This window comes from Panthera pardus, unplaced genomic scaffold (genome assembly GCF_024362965.1).
Source record: "Panthera pardus isolate Hobbes unplaced genomic scaffold, ASM2436296v1 HiC_scaffold_17, whole genome shotgun sequence".
Lineage (NCBI taxonomy): Eukaryota > Metazoa > Chordata > Mammalia > Carnivora > Felidae > Panthera > Panthera pardus.
This window is the reverse complement of record NW_026526732.1, coordinates 149,060,995-149,076,071: the sequence shown is the minus strand read 5'-3', so window position 1 is coordinate 149,076,071 and position 15,077 is coordinate 149,060,995. Positions and strand designations below refer to the sequence as shown.

Below are 15,077 nucleotides of genomic sequence, written 5' to 3'. Positions count from 1 at the left end.
ATGGGAACCTGCAGGTAGGGAGGGGCTGGTGAGGAAGCCCCAGGAAGGGGCTGGTGAGGAAGCTCCCTGGTTTTCTTTCGGAGACCATAGAATCTGCCTTTCTTTGTGCACACTGTGGTCTGGCAGGGAGAGGGCTGAATTATATCGTAGCCATGTATGAGAACAAAATACTAACAAGCGATAGGTCAATGTCCATTCATTTGGTCAGAGCCAGGGTCCTGGAGTTGATTCTGGAAGCTCCTGTTGCTCAGTCTTAACCTCTCTGCTGCCAAGTTGTGGAGAGCACCTTGGTGGTCTCCTGGTGAAAAAAAACACATAGCAACTACACTGGGACTCCTCAATGGCTCTGGCCACATGTGATTCACAAATAGACATGTAATCAGCTGGGTAATGAAGAGCCAGTACAGAGAGCCCCATGCACAGGGATAGGTATTAATCTTGGCTCTGCCACACACACTCCCTGCTTTTGGTCTAGAAGTTAGCCAAAGTGGAGAGTAGCAGTGCTTCAACAAAGAATTGCTGAATCTGGGCCTCTGTCCCCATGCAGGGTGGGTTTGTCCTGTATTTCTGGTTCTGGTCATGCTGTTTCATTCCTGATAATGGGGGTGCATATCCAGAAGATAGGGCAGAGTCTGCTGGGATTGTTTTTTGTAAGCTTTCACTTTCAAATGGTGCAGGAGTCAGAGAAGGGTGGGTTCTCCTGTCTGGGAGTGCTTAGTGGAGGCCCCGGACCCTGTTTTGGCTCAGACTCCTGTAATCTGTTCAGGTTCTGCTTCCCACTCATCTGGAAACCACCTGCCTCTCAGGCAAGAAGACCCTATGGCACCCAACGTTGGATTTGGAAGCAGGGTTTGGGGCTCAGAGCAGCTAACTGCAAGTGCAATCTCTGAGAGCAGATTTGGGGTCTGCTGAGATCTCACACTACTGAGTTAGAGACATTCCAGAAGTCTCAGCTTTCTAAGCAGGTAAGTTGGTTCTGAAGATCCTTTTGGCCAATAAAAGGAAAGGTGGGAGCAGCTGGCTTTGAGGAAGTGGCTGAAATTGTCGTGAGGCTGGTGGTGCTGGGTAATAATGAGGCTCTGAGAAGACCCAGGAGAAATACAGTGATGCCTGCACTTCATTCATTTATTGACGTTTGTGTAGCACTACATCCTTGCATGTTGGGGTGAGATCCCGTTACTATCCCCACTTGACATTGAGGAAACTGAGGCAGAACAGGTCAAGAAACTAGCCTAAGGTGGTTGCCTAGAGAGTGGCTGAATCTGGAGAAGTCAGCAGTCACCTCCAGAATCTGTTCTTCTCAGTACTATTTGCTGCCGGACCCCCACTCCACCCAGCAGTAGGTGGTGTGAAACCTTTTTTGTCTGACCAGGACACATTTTATCGTTTCTGTGCTCTCTCTCTCCTGGGATCCGCTTTTTTTTTTTTTTTTTGTAGGCTTCACAAGCTGTGCCAACGTGGGGCTTGAATTCATGACTTGAGGTCAAGACCTGAGCTGGAATTAAGGGTCAGATATTTAAACGACTAAGCTACTTAGGCAGCCCCCTCATGGATTCCTTTGTCCTGAGGCAGAAACTCCTCAGAGATGTAGAGGATGAGGATCAACTTTTCATGGGGAATTGATGGAGCCCTCTGTTGGGAGTAAGGCCAGGTCCTTAGTCCTGAGTAGCAACAGCTGGGGGAGGTGGGAGCTGAAATTTGGGTGAACTCAATAAGCAAAGGGCCTCAAGACAGCATGTGTGTGGTGGGAACCACAATGTCCTTGAGGAGGATGTCGTCTGACTCTCATGCTTCTCAGTGGTTCCATGGTCATTATTAGGGGGCAGCAGAAGAACAGCACACAGGATCTGGCGGGTCCTTCATGGGCAGGGGCCTGAGTTTGGGCCTGTGTCCCTGGGCATCTCTGGTGGTCTGTGACTCATACAGACTTGGGGGAGGCCCTGTGCTAAGGCAGGAGGGTTCTGGTCCTATAGGCAGAGCAGTCTGCGAAAGCTTTCCAAGGGACTGGGAGGGCTTTCTCCGTACCAGGGTTGTGGGGGCCCCCAGCCCCATCAGCATAATGACTAGTAACAAAAAATCTTCTTGTTCTGGGGATTATTATCAGCCCTGAGCCCTTCTGTCTGTTCTGAGGCCCAGAACTGTGGGCTGGCCCTCCTCATCTCTGTAGGTGTTCTCTGCCTCCTGCCCTGTGTCTCCCCAGCCCTGAGGAAATGGAAGATTCCTGCAGGGGCTATTTGCTCTCCTGTCTCACCTCCCTGCTTCTCCCCTTCCAGCTGCCTGCTGGGGGTCTGCAGGTAAGTGTGTCCCCATCCCCCTTCCTGCAACTCCCTTGGGTGGGCGAGAGCCTCCGGGAGCCCTGCTGTGTCTCCATCGGGACAGACGGTTATTGGTGGAGGCCCTGGCTGTAGGAAAGGTCTGGTGATCTCCCAACTGCTAGTTGTAAGTAAATATTAAAGAAGACGGTTTGAGAGGCCAATGCCAGACCTCCCAAGGCTTTGTGTTCTGTCTCATGGAGTTTGGATGCAGAGCTGAGGAAATTTTCAACAGAACAGTGGAAGGAGGTGTTTTGGGTAGGAGTTTTGCTTTGACTGCTCTAAGGGAGGGTATATGCAAAGTGAGAAAACTTGGAACAAACATGTAGTTACGGGGTGGGGAGGTGTCTGAATTCACGTAGGGGCAATGAGATAGAAGAGGGGTTTCCAGCATCAGAGAAGTTGGGAAAGTAGACCCAACTGAATGAGTAGCTTTGGAAACAGGAGTTTGGAGGGGGAAGAGGGGACTGCAGAGACTCCCAAGGTTTCTCTTTGGCAGTTTGTTGTTTAGCAGTAGAAATATTGATAACTATGTGTTAGTTGCCTATTGTGACAACAATGCTGTGGTGTCTCAGAAAGCTGACGCAGAAAGCTCAGGGGCATATAGCAACAACCATTTAATTAATCTGTGCATTAAAGCAGTTCACCTCATCTGGGCTGTGTTTGGCTGATCTTTTTTTGTTTTTATTTTTTTTTAACATTTATTTATTTTTGAGAGACAGAGAGAGACAGAGCATGAGCAGTGGAGGGGGAAGGGGAGAGAGAGAGATACAGAATCTGAAGCAGCCTCCAGGCTCTGAGCTGTTTGTTAGCACAGAGCCCAACGCGGGGCTTGAACTCACGAACTGCAAGACCATGACCTGAGCTGAAGTCAGACGCACAACTGAATGAGCCACCGTGGTGCCCCTGTGTTTGGCTAATCTTAACTGGGCTTACTCATACATCTTCGGTCATGTAGGGGAAATATGATTAAACACAAAATCTCTCAACCTGGAAATCCTTTTCAGAAAGATAGTAGGGAAAGGAAACATTTTTATCATTGCATTAGCATTAACCAGATTGTGTTGTGCATCACAGAGAATCTACTAAGGGATTGCAAAGACAGAAGAAATCTCACCCTTTTACATAGCCATGCAGACACAACTCATTACACACATGTTCTCTGGATAAACAGGTATTAACCCTCAAGTAAGTGGATGTGACAGCAATATTTGTCACAGTTCATTCCAAGTTTGCTTGGTAATTGGGGTGACCAACTCTTGGCTTCATCCAGAAACCCCCCCCCCCCCCCCAAGTTTCCTATCTTAATGACAGGAGATAGTGTTACACTGGAATCATGGTACCCACTGAGATTTGGGTCACATAATGGGGACACAGGGGTGCTGTCCTTCTTGATGTTAACAGTTCAGAGAGAGGGCTCCCTGGTTCTTAAGAAAGACATTCTTGGACCTCAAAGCTGGCAAAAGACCTATCTAGTTTTCACAAAGGACTTACATACATTTCAAAGAGGGGGAGAAAGCCTCTAAAATCACAAATTTCCTAAAGTAAATGCTGTAAGTAAAAGGATAGGAAGGGATTTCTTCCTCTATTTTCAACAGGGACAATAAACTTCTTACCTTTTTTTTTGTCCTTACAGTGGACTTTGGTTGTGTTTGCTCCCATGGGTGTTGTTCAGCTGGCTGCTGGCTGATTGATCTAGGAGAGTTTTAGCTGGAAAGGCTTTGCTAGACTGAGCATGTCCTTCCTGTGTCAGAGGCCAAGGCAAAGGCACAAGCAGTTTCTAGCCTCTGCTAGAGTCACATTCCCTGAACTCTCAGTGGCTGAGTCAAGGTGCATGATGGAACCCAGAGGCAGAGTGTGAAGGCACTAAAAATATGTGGCAGAAGCTTAGATGTAAAGGAGGCTGAAGGATTAGGGATATGTTCATCGTCAGACTATCACAGATGGGGCCAAATATGAATTAGTTCAGGATTTGAGTTTGAAACATCTGTGAGGAATTCTGGCAGAGCTAACCCCCAGGGACGTGGATATTAGGGAGATAGCTCAGGAAGGAAGTAGGTAGGGTTTTCGATGGTGGGAGCAGATGCCCCGGAGCGTGTGTGAGGTGAGAAGAGCAGAGAAGGATGTAACCTGGGACCAAATTCCTCTTTCTGTCACTGGGGGTAATGGACATGCCACTCTCATGGTTGGAGAGAAGAGCCCTGCCCTCTGTGCCCAATGCAGGACCCCATGCTCCTTCCTTCTGTTCCCTATGGCAGGGCCACTGCTTTGCTCCCCAGGGAGCCCCCAGAATGCATGCTGCCCCTGGAGTTATGCACAGGAAGACTCTGATGGCATCCCCGGGTTCGGGAAGGCCTCTCTGTGCTCTCCACCTTCTCTCTTGCAGGCATGGGCTCTGTCCCCAAAGTACACGTCACCGGGCCAGAGAGGGACAGGGTTTCAGTGCACAGCCTTGGAGTGGCTCCCAAAGCCCCACGTGCAGTGGAGGTCCCTCAGTAGGGAGAAGTTCCTGGCATTCTCAGAGACCCATGCCCAAGATGCTAAAGGGCTGTTCAGTGTGGAGGCTGCCTGGTGGTGAGTGACAGGTGTCCAGGCAAAATGACCTGCTCAGTGCTTAGCCTCATCTGACCTGCCCACCATATTGCCAGCTGTTTTGCCTTCAATGCAACTAGTTCTCAGTCAGCACCTGGAAGCCACAAACCAGGTATACTTATGTTGAAACCTTGCCGTTGTACTTCACCATTCTGCTCTTTGCAGCTTTATTCCCCCTTTCTGCTTTTTGTTTTAATTATTTTTAGTTATGCCATTTTCTCCTCTGTTGGCTTTAATAATATCTAGATCATGTTTCTTGATTTCTCTATTAATTATAGTATTTTTATTATTTGTTGACTACCCTTGAGATTCAGCTTTATTTCTTTCCTTTTTTTTTCTTTTTCTTTTCTTTCTTTCTTTTTTTTTTTGTAAATTAAACTGGGTCTCGAGCTCCACCAGGTGAGGGTCCAATGAGGTTGTGCTGAGCTGACATTAATATTTTCGTCAGCAGGACAGGAAGGAGTCAGTCCTGCACAAATCTGAGCATATGCAGTCTGGCAAAGGGCACAGGAGTGCCTGCTGGGAGGCAGAAGTTGGTGTTGTCAGAGTGGAGGTTAGAAAGGAGGATAGGAAGGCTAGAGAGAGTTGGGGAGGAGAGCAGAGAGGGAGAAGGAGGAGGGCCAGGGCCTGGGGCAGGATGACATTTTCAGCACTCTGCTACTAGTGCTGTATGACCGTATTTCCCCACACTTAGTGGCTTGACCCACAAACACTTACTGTCTCACGGTCCCAGGGAACCGGGAATCCAGCAGCACTCAGCTGGGGCCTCCTACCAGAGTCTCACAGGAGTTTGGGGCTGTTGTCAGCACCGAGGCAGGACTTGCTTCACTCAGAACCTGAGCTCACTTAGGGGTGTTAGCAGGGTTCAGTCCACATCAAAGGCCTGAGTTCTTCTCTTCTGTTGTTGTCTCTCAGTGCTAGACCACATGCATGTGTCTGTGTCATGACTCAACATAGAGGCCTGTTCCCCAGTGTGAGGATCTGAGAGAGAACACAGGTCAGAGTGAGCACGTGGCTGGGCACTGAGATTTTATAACCAAACCTTGGAAGGGGCTTTGGGTCCTGTTGCCATCTTCTGTAGAATAGAAGTGAATCACTAAGTCTAGGCCACACTCCAGAGGAGGGAGTTACACAAGGACAAGTATACATGAGGTGGGGATCTCAAGGAGCCACTGAGGGGAAAAGATGAGGACTCTGACAGGGTCAGTGCCTTTTCCAGAATCACAGGGACAGGTCAAAAGGCAGAACCAAGCATGAATCTAGCTCCATGTCCTTAAAGTTGGGGTCCTGGCTGCACCCAGGCTTTCTGAGGGGGCTCTGGAAAATGTTGTGTTATTATACCTGTGCAGACATGGAGATGGTGTGGGGGTGAGGGTGAACAGGAGGGTGACAGGAGGCATTCCAGCACATTCTTGTCTGAGGAGGACCCCAGGTCAGGGCAACCCACTGAGTGCACCCCTGTCCACATTGCACCCAGTGGAGAGGGAGAGAATGGCAGAGTCTAGAGGTAAGGGTGGGTTCTGACCTTCTAGGCCAAGGCTCAAATCCATTCTGTCTGGTTTGCTTTGGAAATTAGCCTAAGATCTTGGGAAGCTTTTGCCCATCCTTCCCATCTTCTGGGCCTCTAGAATGTGAACACTGGTACACACACACACACACACACACACACACACACACACACACCAGTAAGGACGGTGGGGGGGGGGATCTGAGGAGCTGCAGGTTCAGAGGTGGTGAAGAGACGACGAAAATACGGTTGGAAGCATTTCCTATGTGTGACACTACTCCTCCAATTTCATAGGTATCATCCCAAATATGCCCGAGGACATCCCGAGGAAGTACATGCTAGAATAATCTCCATTGCACAGGAAGGACACAGACCATCCCTGAGAGGCACAATGGCTTATCCAGGGTCAAAATCAGGTAAGAATGAAGACTTGTGTCTGAACCTAGATGTGTCTCAAAGGTGGGACCTGGATGCACCCAGACCTTCCCAGGGGACTGTAGAGAGTAGTGTATTGGTGTAACTGTGTACAGATGAGACATTTCATGGAGAAAGGGGGTGAGAAGCCAGCAGCCCAGGGCTCTATTTGCATAGGTGTTATCCCTGGAGGGGACTTGGGTAGGTGATCCTAGGCAGTGAAGTTACTGCCTTGACAACAGATCCCAAGAGAACTTGGAATCCCCATAACCAGGCACCCATATTCTATCTAGTATAGTCCCACACCAGGCTCACTTGGCTGGAGACACTTGATAGTAAAAAATGTTTTCTTGCTGATCTTTCTTTCTGGAGCTCTGGCTTCCAGAGACCCCAGTGGGGAAGATGTTTCAGATGCTGTGGATGTTGGCTCAACCCTCGCTCCCAATGCCTCAGGCTGTTTTTCTGAAGACCCCGTAAAGTAACACAGAGCAGCCTAGGGAAGGCCAGTTCAGTTCAGGCCACCTCTTCGAGCCATCCCTGGGAAGCCCCATTCCCTCCTCTTCAGTTTCAGGGAAAGAGGGACATGTGAGGAGGTCCTGCCTGGGGCTAGAGAAGGTTGGAGGGCAGTGGATAACCTGGTGGCCCCATCATGTCCACACCAATGTCATGGTGGGTAGGGTGGAAAAGGGATTCCTGAGGTGCTTCTTTCCTGTGCAAGGGTTAATCCAAGGTCCTTGTGCATGTATCTTTTTCCTCCTTGGTGGAAGTCTGTGCACACTGTGGTGTAGTGTGTCTGGAATGGAGTCACATGGGTCTGAGGGCCAGTAAAGGCAGCCAGTCAGGACTCTGAGGCCTCCTGCCTATCTGCTGGACTGTCTTTACAGAACTGCACACCAGAGATGGGGCAGGAGTTGAGTGATGAGATCCTCTGCTCAACTTCCGTGAAAGACAGGAATATGCCCCACACCACCAACAGGATGCGGGACCGAAGCGGCTCAGGGTGAGTGCAGGTACCAGGGAGACCCACAGCCAGGGCCCAGATGTAGCAAAAAGATCCCAGGGCCCAGAAGCCACACTGCTACTCCCCTGAGCCCCCTTGTAGACTTCTGCTCCCAGATGAATCTGGATCCCCAAATCCTCCTCAAATTTGCCTTCACGGCCCAGCCCCTGCCATGGCCAGATGCAAAGTCACTCTCCACTCATTTGTAGGAATATCAGAAAAGAGACCTGAAGTCATTTCACATCCCATCTGGTCTAGAGTATTTTTTCACTGTTGTAAGTATTTTCCTAACTCCTGTTCCCAGGTGTCCCTGTTGGCCTGACCATCCTGGCACACCTTCTCCAAATCTGGCACATGATCATCATGAGTAGGGAGATTTTTGCCAGAAGGGACATGGGGCTCATGGTATTTTGTCTGCTGCTCTGCAGTTTGGTTGCCAAGGAACACATCCCTGAGGCCCCTCCAGGTCAGGAGTAGGGGCCTCTCTGGGCTATACAACATTCCAGAAGGGAGATGGGTTACCACACCCATTTAGCTCTTCACTGATGTGGGACTTTGACATGATTCCCTTTTGTTGCCATGTTACAGTGCTCACTGGACATCCTACATGACCTATTACCCTAATCCCTCTAACCCCAGGAAATGCCTCTGCCTTCTCATCTCTAGAATGGGCTGTGTTGTCAGAAATCACACGGATGATGCTGTTAATGCAGGGAGGGGCTGTCAATACTCAGCTAACAATCTGACCTTAAATACTCACATGTTCAGTCACTATCCACCTCAAATTCTAGTTTTAACGCCAAAATCCTTTTTCCTACTGTTGGTACCTATGTTTCAGTCTTGCCACAAGCCACTGAAGGCTTGGGGATTTGTTCTGCATTCTGTCCCCTAACCCTCCTGGTGGCCAGTGTGCTGCCTGACTCTGTGTCCCTCCTCTGTTCCACCTCAGGGTAAAAATGCCTCAACCGTGAATAAGAATGAGACCAGCGTGGTGTGGACCATCTAGGCAGGCTTCCTGGATAAGCAAGTGTAGCATCCAGTGCCTGTCTTCCTGGGCAGAGACCGCTGCCCTCCGCCCCCATGTCTCCATGTTCCTGGACATGTACAGAACTTTTCCACTACTGAAAAGGTGCTGGATCTGTTGAGTCCAAGGTGAGCACCCTGCCTCTCCACAGCCCCACTGAATTTGGCCACTTACAGGCTTTGAGTCTTGGGAATGTCACCAAACCTTCCCAAGTCTCAGTCTGTTCCTCAGATGGGGGCAGAGTTATTATAGGGACCCAGTGGGGCCCTGCAGGGAAAGTGCACCTGGCATTGTGGAACCGTCTGCTGGCAGGGCTGTGGCTGTGCTGGATTATTACTGTCCTCTTCCCCATGATGAAGTTTCTGCCTCATCTCTCACTGTCACCAGGTCTTGAGCTGGGCCATTTTCCCATTTGAAAAGGAGATTTGAGGCTCCATCTGGGGGTCTGAATCCTGGCTGAGACCAGAGCAGGGATCCCTGGGGGTGAGCAGGTGGCCCCAGGCCCACTCAGGTATCTGTGATGGTGCTAGTTGAGGCCCATTCATTCATCAAACATACAGGAAGCTCCACCAGATGCAGGCACTTCTTTAGGAGCTGACTGTCATCCAAGGCACAGAGCAGACAACACCCTGCCCTCTAGGGCTCCATTCTACACAGGGGTCAGTGACACTAGGTATGACAAGAGGTAGCATACACAGGACAGGTGATATGATGCCCTCCTGGCCTCCTCTAGGTATGGATGCATCCTTCCTGAAATGGGATGAAGATGACAGACCCCTGGAGCAGCAGAAAATGTGAGTGGGCTTTAGACAGTGCAGGAGGGTCTTCCCCCTCCAAGAGGGCAGCGGGGGTGGGGGGCGGTGAGTTGGAAGGGCTCTGGACCCTGCATCCCACACATCTGCGATTCCTTTGAGCGGGCAAAGGTCTGAGTGCTTCTCCTGGAAGAGGAGAAAGGGGTTCTAGAGAGCTGTAGATGAGGTGTGGGCACAGTGGGACAGCAGAGGGGGCCAGAGGACAGAGTCACCTCCTAAGAGAATCCAACCCCATCCCTTCCCACTCCCAGTCCTGCCTCCACCCCCATCCTGGGACCCAGAACAAAGGGTGTGGGGAGCATCACACTCACCAATCTGGTGGCACTTCAACGGTGGGTGCTCAGCAAGTGCTTCAGAGACCCAGTGAGGGCTCAGGGACCAGATGTCCCCCACCTTGTGGGAGATTAGGGTCAGTGGGGGGACACCCACATGGATGCGAAGTGAATAAAGCAACATGTAGGCGGAGGAGGTAAAGTTTGAGGTATTAGGAGGGTCCTGAGAAGCCCTGCTGAGAGACGGGTTCCTTTGTTTCCTATTTGTTCCGATATTCATGGAGCACTGGTGTATGCAGTGAGGACAATGAACTGACCAGACACCACCCCTCCCTGCCCACATGGAGTTGAATTCCAGCAGGAAGTAGGCAGGGAGACAGAGCACAGAGTCATTCTCCAAGAAGGACAGAGATGGCCCCATCATTGGTTAAGGGCTCCCATTCAAAATGGCTTTTTGCCAGACTCTCCTCAGTGACCAGGACTATCTTAGCAGGAGTGCCAAATCAGAGGTGGACAAGGAGTAGGACCAGCCTCTGGACAGCTGGAGGCATAGGAGCCCAGGTTCCCACTGGGTGCCCTGAGACATCAGTCTTGATTCTTCTGCCCACTTCTGTATCTCCAGGGCCATCTTCTCCATTCTGGGCACCTGGATGGGCCACTCCCCTGAGGATTTTTTCCAACCTGCAGAATTTCCCTGCCTGAAGATGCTGCTGGCATATGTGGGGCTTAACATGCTGGGCTCACACCTGGAGCACCATATCTCTGTTTTCCTCTCATAGCTGGGACACATGGAGCCCAATGAGCCAGAGGTTGAGGGTGAGGAGAACTCAGGGTGGGCGATGTGAGCATGTGGAGGGGACAGGGTAGGCCACACAGAACAAGTATCCTTAAGCTGTGTTTGGATCAGGAGCCGTGAGTAGTCTCAGATAACTGTCCCCATGGTCTGCCATCTGGGGAGACTTCCTGGGGGTGGGTTTGGACTCAGAAGACATTGACTGGTGGGAGAGGTTTCCTTTATTTGGAAGAGACATGGAAAGGCAATCGTGATGATGATACTTTCTCTTCTTGAAGCTATAGCACCCGTTCCGGAGCAGGATCCAGAACCAACTCAAGAGCTAGCCCCAGCTCCCACTGTGTTGCCTGCTGCAGCTTCAGAGCCCGAGGTGGCTGAAGCCATCACTCCTGCTGGAGCTCAGCAATTAGGAAAAGCAGTGACCCTCCCTACAGTTTCAGAGCCAGTGTAGGTGGTAGTTATAGCTCTGATTCACTGTCAGGAGCTGGATGAACCACCTGCACCTTTGGCAGCCCCGGAGCATGAGCAGGCTCCAGCCCCAGCTACGGGGTTACGGAAGGACTAGAACAACCACTTGCTACAGCTGAACAACCAGCCTCAGCTCCCAAGCAGTGGCTCATTTCGGCTCATCCCCAAAGGATGGCTTCCCCTCCCCTGTCGTTGCTTTTTTTTGAAATTTTTGTGTTTTTTATTCGGATATGGAATGGCTTAGTGTATTTTGTTTTATAAGTGAAGTATAAATTGACTTCAAGTAAAGTTTGACTCTGATCCTTTTAAATTGGATGTTGAAGTGTCATTAGGTACTTTGACAATGTTATACAACCATGACCACTAGGTACTGCTAGAACACTTCCATCACAGAGACACCTGTGCTACTGATCGGTCACTGCTCATTCCCTCACCCCAATCCCTGGAACCACTGGTCTCTCTGTTTCTGTTGCTTTACCTCTTCTGGGATTTTCATGTGCGTGGAATCATTCAACATGGCCTTTTGTGTCTGGCTACATAACATGACGGTGATTAATAATTCTTGAAATTTTTAATGAAAATAACATTTTTGTTACAAAGGAACATCCCCCAAAGAACATAGATTATGTGAAGCCTCAAAATGAACTATCTTCATTATGTGGGATAGGGACACCTTTTGTAAGTAAGTTTGACTCGAGAGCCACAAACTACAAGAGAAATGTCTGGACCAGTAAAATACCTGTAAAATCTTTTATTTTCCCGGACAGGCCATGTTTAAATTAGGCTAATGGGCATAGTATAAAAATACCACAATAAAATATTAAATCTTCCCATTTATTACCAATATTTTAGGTAATAAATTATATTATTGAAGGTTTTAGATGAGTTGTTTATTTAGTAAAATAATAATTTAAGTAATGAAGATAGGTGCAGGGTGACTCAGTTGAGCGTCCAATTCTCGATTTCGGCTCAGGTCATGATCTCACAGTTTGTGGGACTGAGCCCCTAGTCAGGGTCTGTGCTGACAGTTTGGAGCCCTGCACAGGATTCTCTCTAACTCTTTCTGCCCTTTCCCCACCGGTGTTTACTCTTTTTCTTTCTCTCTTTCTCTCTCTCATACATTAAAAAATAACAAATAAATGAATATGAAGAAAAAAGATACACTCCTAACAACAAATAATTGCCCATAAAATATGGTTTCCCTGTTTCCAGTCCTTTCTCTTTGTAGCATGTGTGTGTGTGTGTGTGTGTGTGTGTGTCTGTGAGTGTGTGTTGGGTTGGGACATGGAGGGTTCCAGGACTATGCTCTTATACTACCTAATGTCTCCACAGTGGACGGGCACAGCCACTCCTGTCCCCTTGTGTATTCTCAGTTGCCACACATCATCATTTATTCAGTGTCTCCAGCTGTTGAATAATTGGGGCAATTCCAATTTTTTGACTCGCATAGTTGTAGTGAACGGTATATCTGTGCCATAAATCTCTCTTTCTTTAGGACTGATCCCTATAAGCACAATCCTGGAATATAAATTATATACTTTCTTGAGGTATTGGTTACAGTTTCCGATAGTTACAGTCTCTCTCTTTTTTTTGTTTTCAATACATGAAGTTTATTGTCAAATTGGTTTCCATACAACACCCAGTGCTCATTCCAAAAGGTGCCCTCCTCAATACCCATCGCCCACCCCCCCTCCCTCCCACCCACCCCCCATTAACCCTCAGTTTGTTCTCAGTTTTTTTAAATGTTTTATTTATTTTTGAGACAGAGAGAGACAGAGAGAGACAGAGCATGAACGGGGGAGGGGCAGAGAGAGAGGGAGACACAGAATTGGAAGCAGGCTCCAGGGTCTGAGCCATCAGCCCAGAACCTGATGCGGGGCTTGAACTCACGGACCGCGAGATCCTGACCTGAGCTGAAGTCGGCCGCTTAACCGACTGAGCCACCCAGGCGCCCCTGTTCTCAGTTTTTATGAGTCTCCTATGCTTTGGCTCTCTTCCACTCTAACCTCTTTTTTTTTTTCCTTCCCCTCCCCCATGGGTTTCTGTTAAGTTTCTCAGGATCCACATAAGAGTGAAACCATATGGTATCTGTCTTTCTCTGTATGGCTTATTTCACTTAACATCACACTCTCCAGTTCCATCCACGTTGCTACAAAAGGCCATATTTCATTCTTTCTCATTGCCACGTAGTATTCCATTGTACAGTCTCTTTATTAAGTTGGGGCCTTATTTGGGAAAGGAGGGACCCCAGAGACTGAGTGGATACCTGAAGAATTAGGAGGACAAGCCAGGATTGAGCCCATGAGAGTACCTAGGAGTGACCCATAGAGCGGGGAAGAGCCCAAATCCCCCTCATATGACCACCCTGACAGCATCCCTATCCTATGTCCTGGAACACACCTCATCTAGGCCCCGTTCTGTGATGCACCCCAGCCACTTCTTCCCTCCTGTTCCATAACTCAGCTTCTAAGTAGAGCAGCTGGGCCCTGCTTTCAGGCTAGTGGAAGATGCAGCCTGGGCCACTGCTGTCTGTTTGCTGGCCCTCCACCCTGGCTGGGCCTGTTCCTCTCAGGAAAGAACCTGTAAGTGCAGGTCAGGTCAATGAGTTATAGACCATCAGTAGGAAATGTATTTGAATGTATTCATCCAGATGTAGTTTTATTGGCAACAGCAAGAACCACTTGAACTTCTGTGAGCAAGGGAGACCTTTACAAATCACATTAAGTGCTCATGGAAGCTGCAGGATAGATAGAGCCTCAGCCAGGGGTTTTGGCACTGGGAATACCCCTCAACACCCCTCAGGTTCCTCCGGCAGTGACCCCCTGCACCTGCTAGTCCCAACCTTGGTATCCCTCAAGTTCAATTTTTGTGAGAGAAGGGGCTGTTCTTCCTGTTCAAGATACCATGTGAGGAGAAGGGGGGGTTCCTCTCCTCCCATAAAGTCAATTCAGGGAGAGTCCACTTGATCTGAAGTAGTAAGAGAGGCCATGGTCAGCAACCCATGTCTTCTCTGCCACAAGATGGGGCTCCCCAGACAGAGAAGATAGATCCTCAGAAGGAGGAAACTTGGGGCTCTCCCTGCAGGAAGAGAGAGAAACACCATTGAATGGGGAGCAGGTAAGAGAGGAGAGTTGTGAGGACTAAGGGGGAAAGGCTGCCGTGAGCTGAGTTACTGCCATATTGGTCAGGGGCACAGGCTCTGTGTTGGTTTGTTGGAAGTGGCCAGGCTTCATCCTACTGATGTTTCCATCAAAACCCAAATTCACCTCCAGAAAATATTTTCAATACTAAGCACCAAAAGGCACTGCGATTCTGGCATCCAATGAGGCCCAAGATGCTGTGCACCACTGATTGCACAGAAGGGGTGGGGAAGGCAGGTGCCATGGGGCTGAGGGCAGCTCGCTTTGGCTGCTTTGGAGGGAAAGAGCTCCTTCAGTGAGCACTACAACATTTGGCTCAAGGAAGAGCTGACAGTTTAGGGAACTCCAGAGCACAGATCTCAACACTTGGGACTGTCTATGTCCAGAGACACAAGCTGTGGGTGATGTCCAGTCCTAGGGCTGGCCTGGGTGTGATGGGTGAGCAACAGTGCTGTGGGAGCCCAACTGAGGGACACTCCACCCACACTGGAGGTGATAAAAGGCTTTCTGGAGGGACAGTTGAGTCAGAGGGAGCAGGGCGTGCCAGGCAGAGGGGACAGAGAATGCAGAGGCTGAGTCCATGGCAGCAGTGGGCTCACAGTGGAGTAACATGTACAGGTACAGCTAAGGATTACTGAGTGTCTTTTTGGGACATGAATCATGTCACTAAATCACCACAACAATTCCATGAGGAAGGTAGAAATGCTGTCCCTCTTTGACTGAGGGAACTCTTCCCTTCTATG

At 49.4% G+C, this 15,077-nt stretch overlaps 2 long non-coding RNA genes across 2 annotated transcripts; both read left to right on the top strand.

Annotated features, from left to right (window-relative positions):
* The first annotated feature begins 76 nt into the window (after nucleotides 1-76).
* On the top strand, nucleotides 77-8,955 carry LOC109260705 (uncharacterized). Its single transcript, XR_002077120.2, has 4 exons — nucleotides 77-965; nucleotides 2,201-2,294; nucleotides 4,699-6,827; nucleotides 7,710-8,955. It is a non-coding gene; the product is annotated as an uncharacterized LOC109260705 (long non-coding RNA).
* Nucleotides 8,956-9,286: 331 nt separating this feature from the next.
* Nucleotides 9,287-11,472, top strand: LOC109260697 (uncharacterized). The gene is made up of 3 exons (XR_002077118.2): nucleotides 9,287-9,643; nucleotides 10,556-10,749; nucleotides 11,005-11,472. It is a non-coding gene; the product is annotated as an uncharacterized LOC109260697 (long non-coding RNA).
* The last annotated feature ends 3,605 nt before the right edge of the window (nucleotides 11,473-15,077 follow it).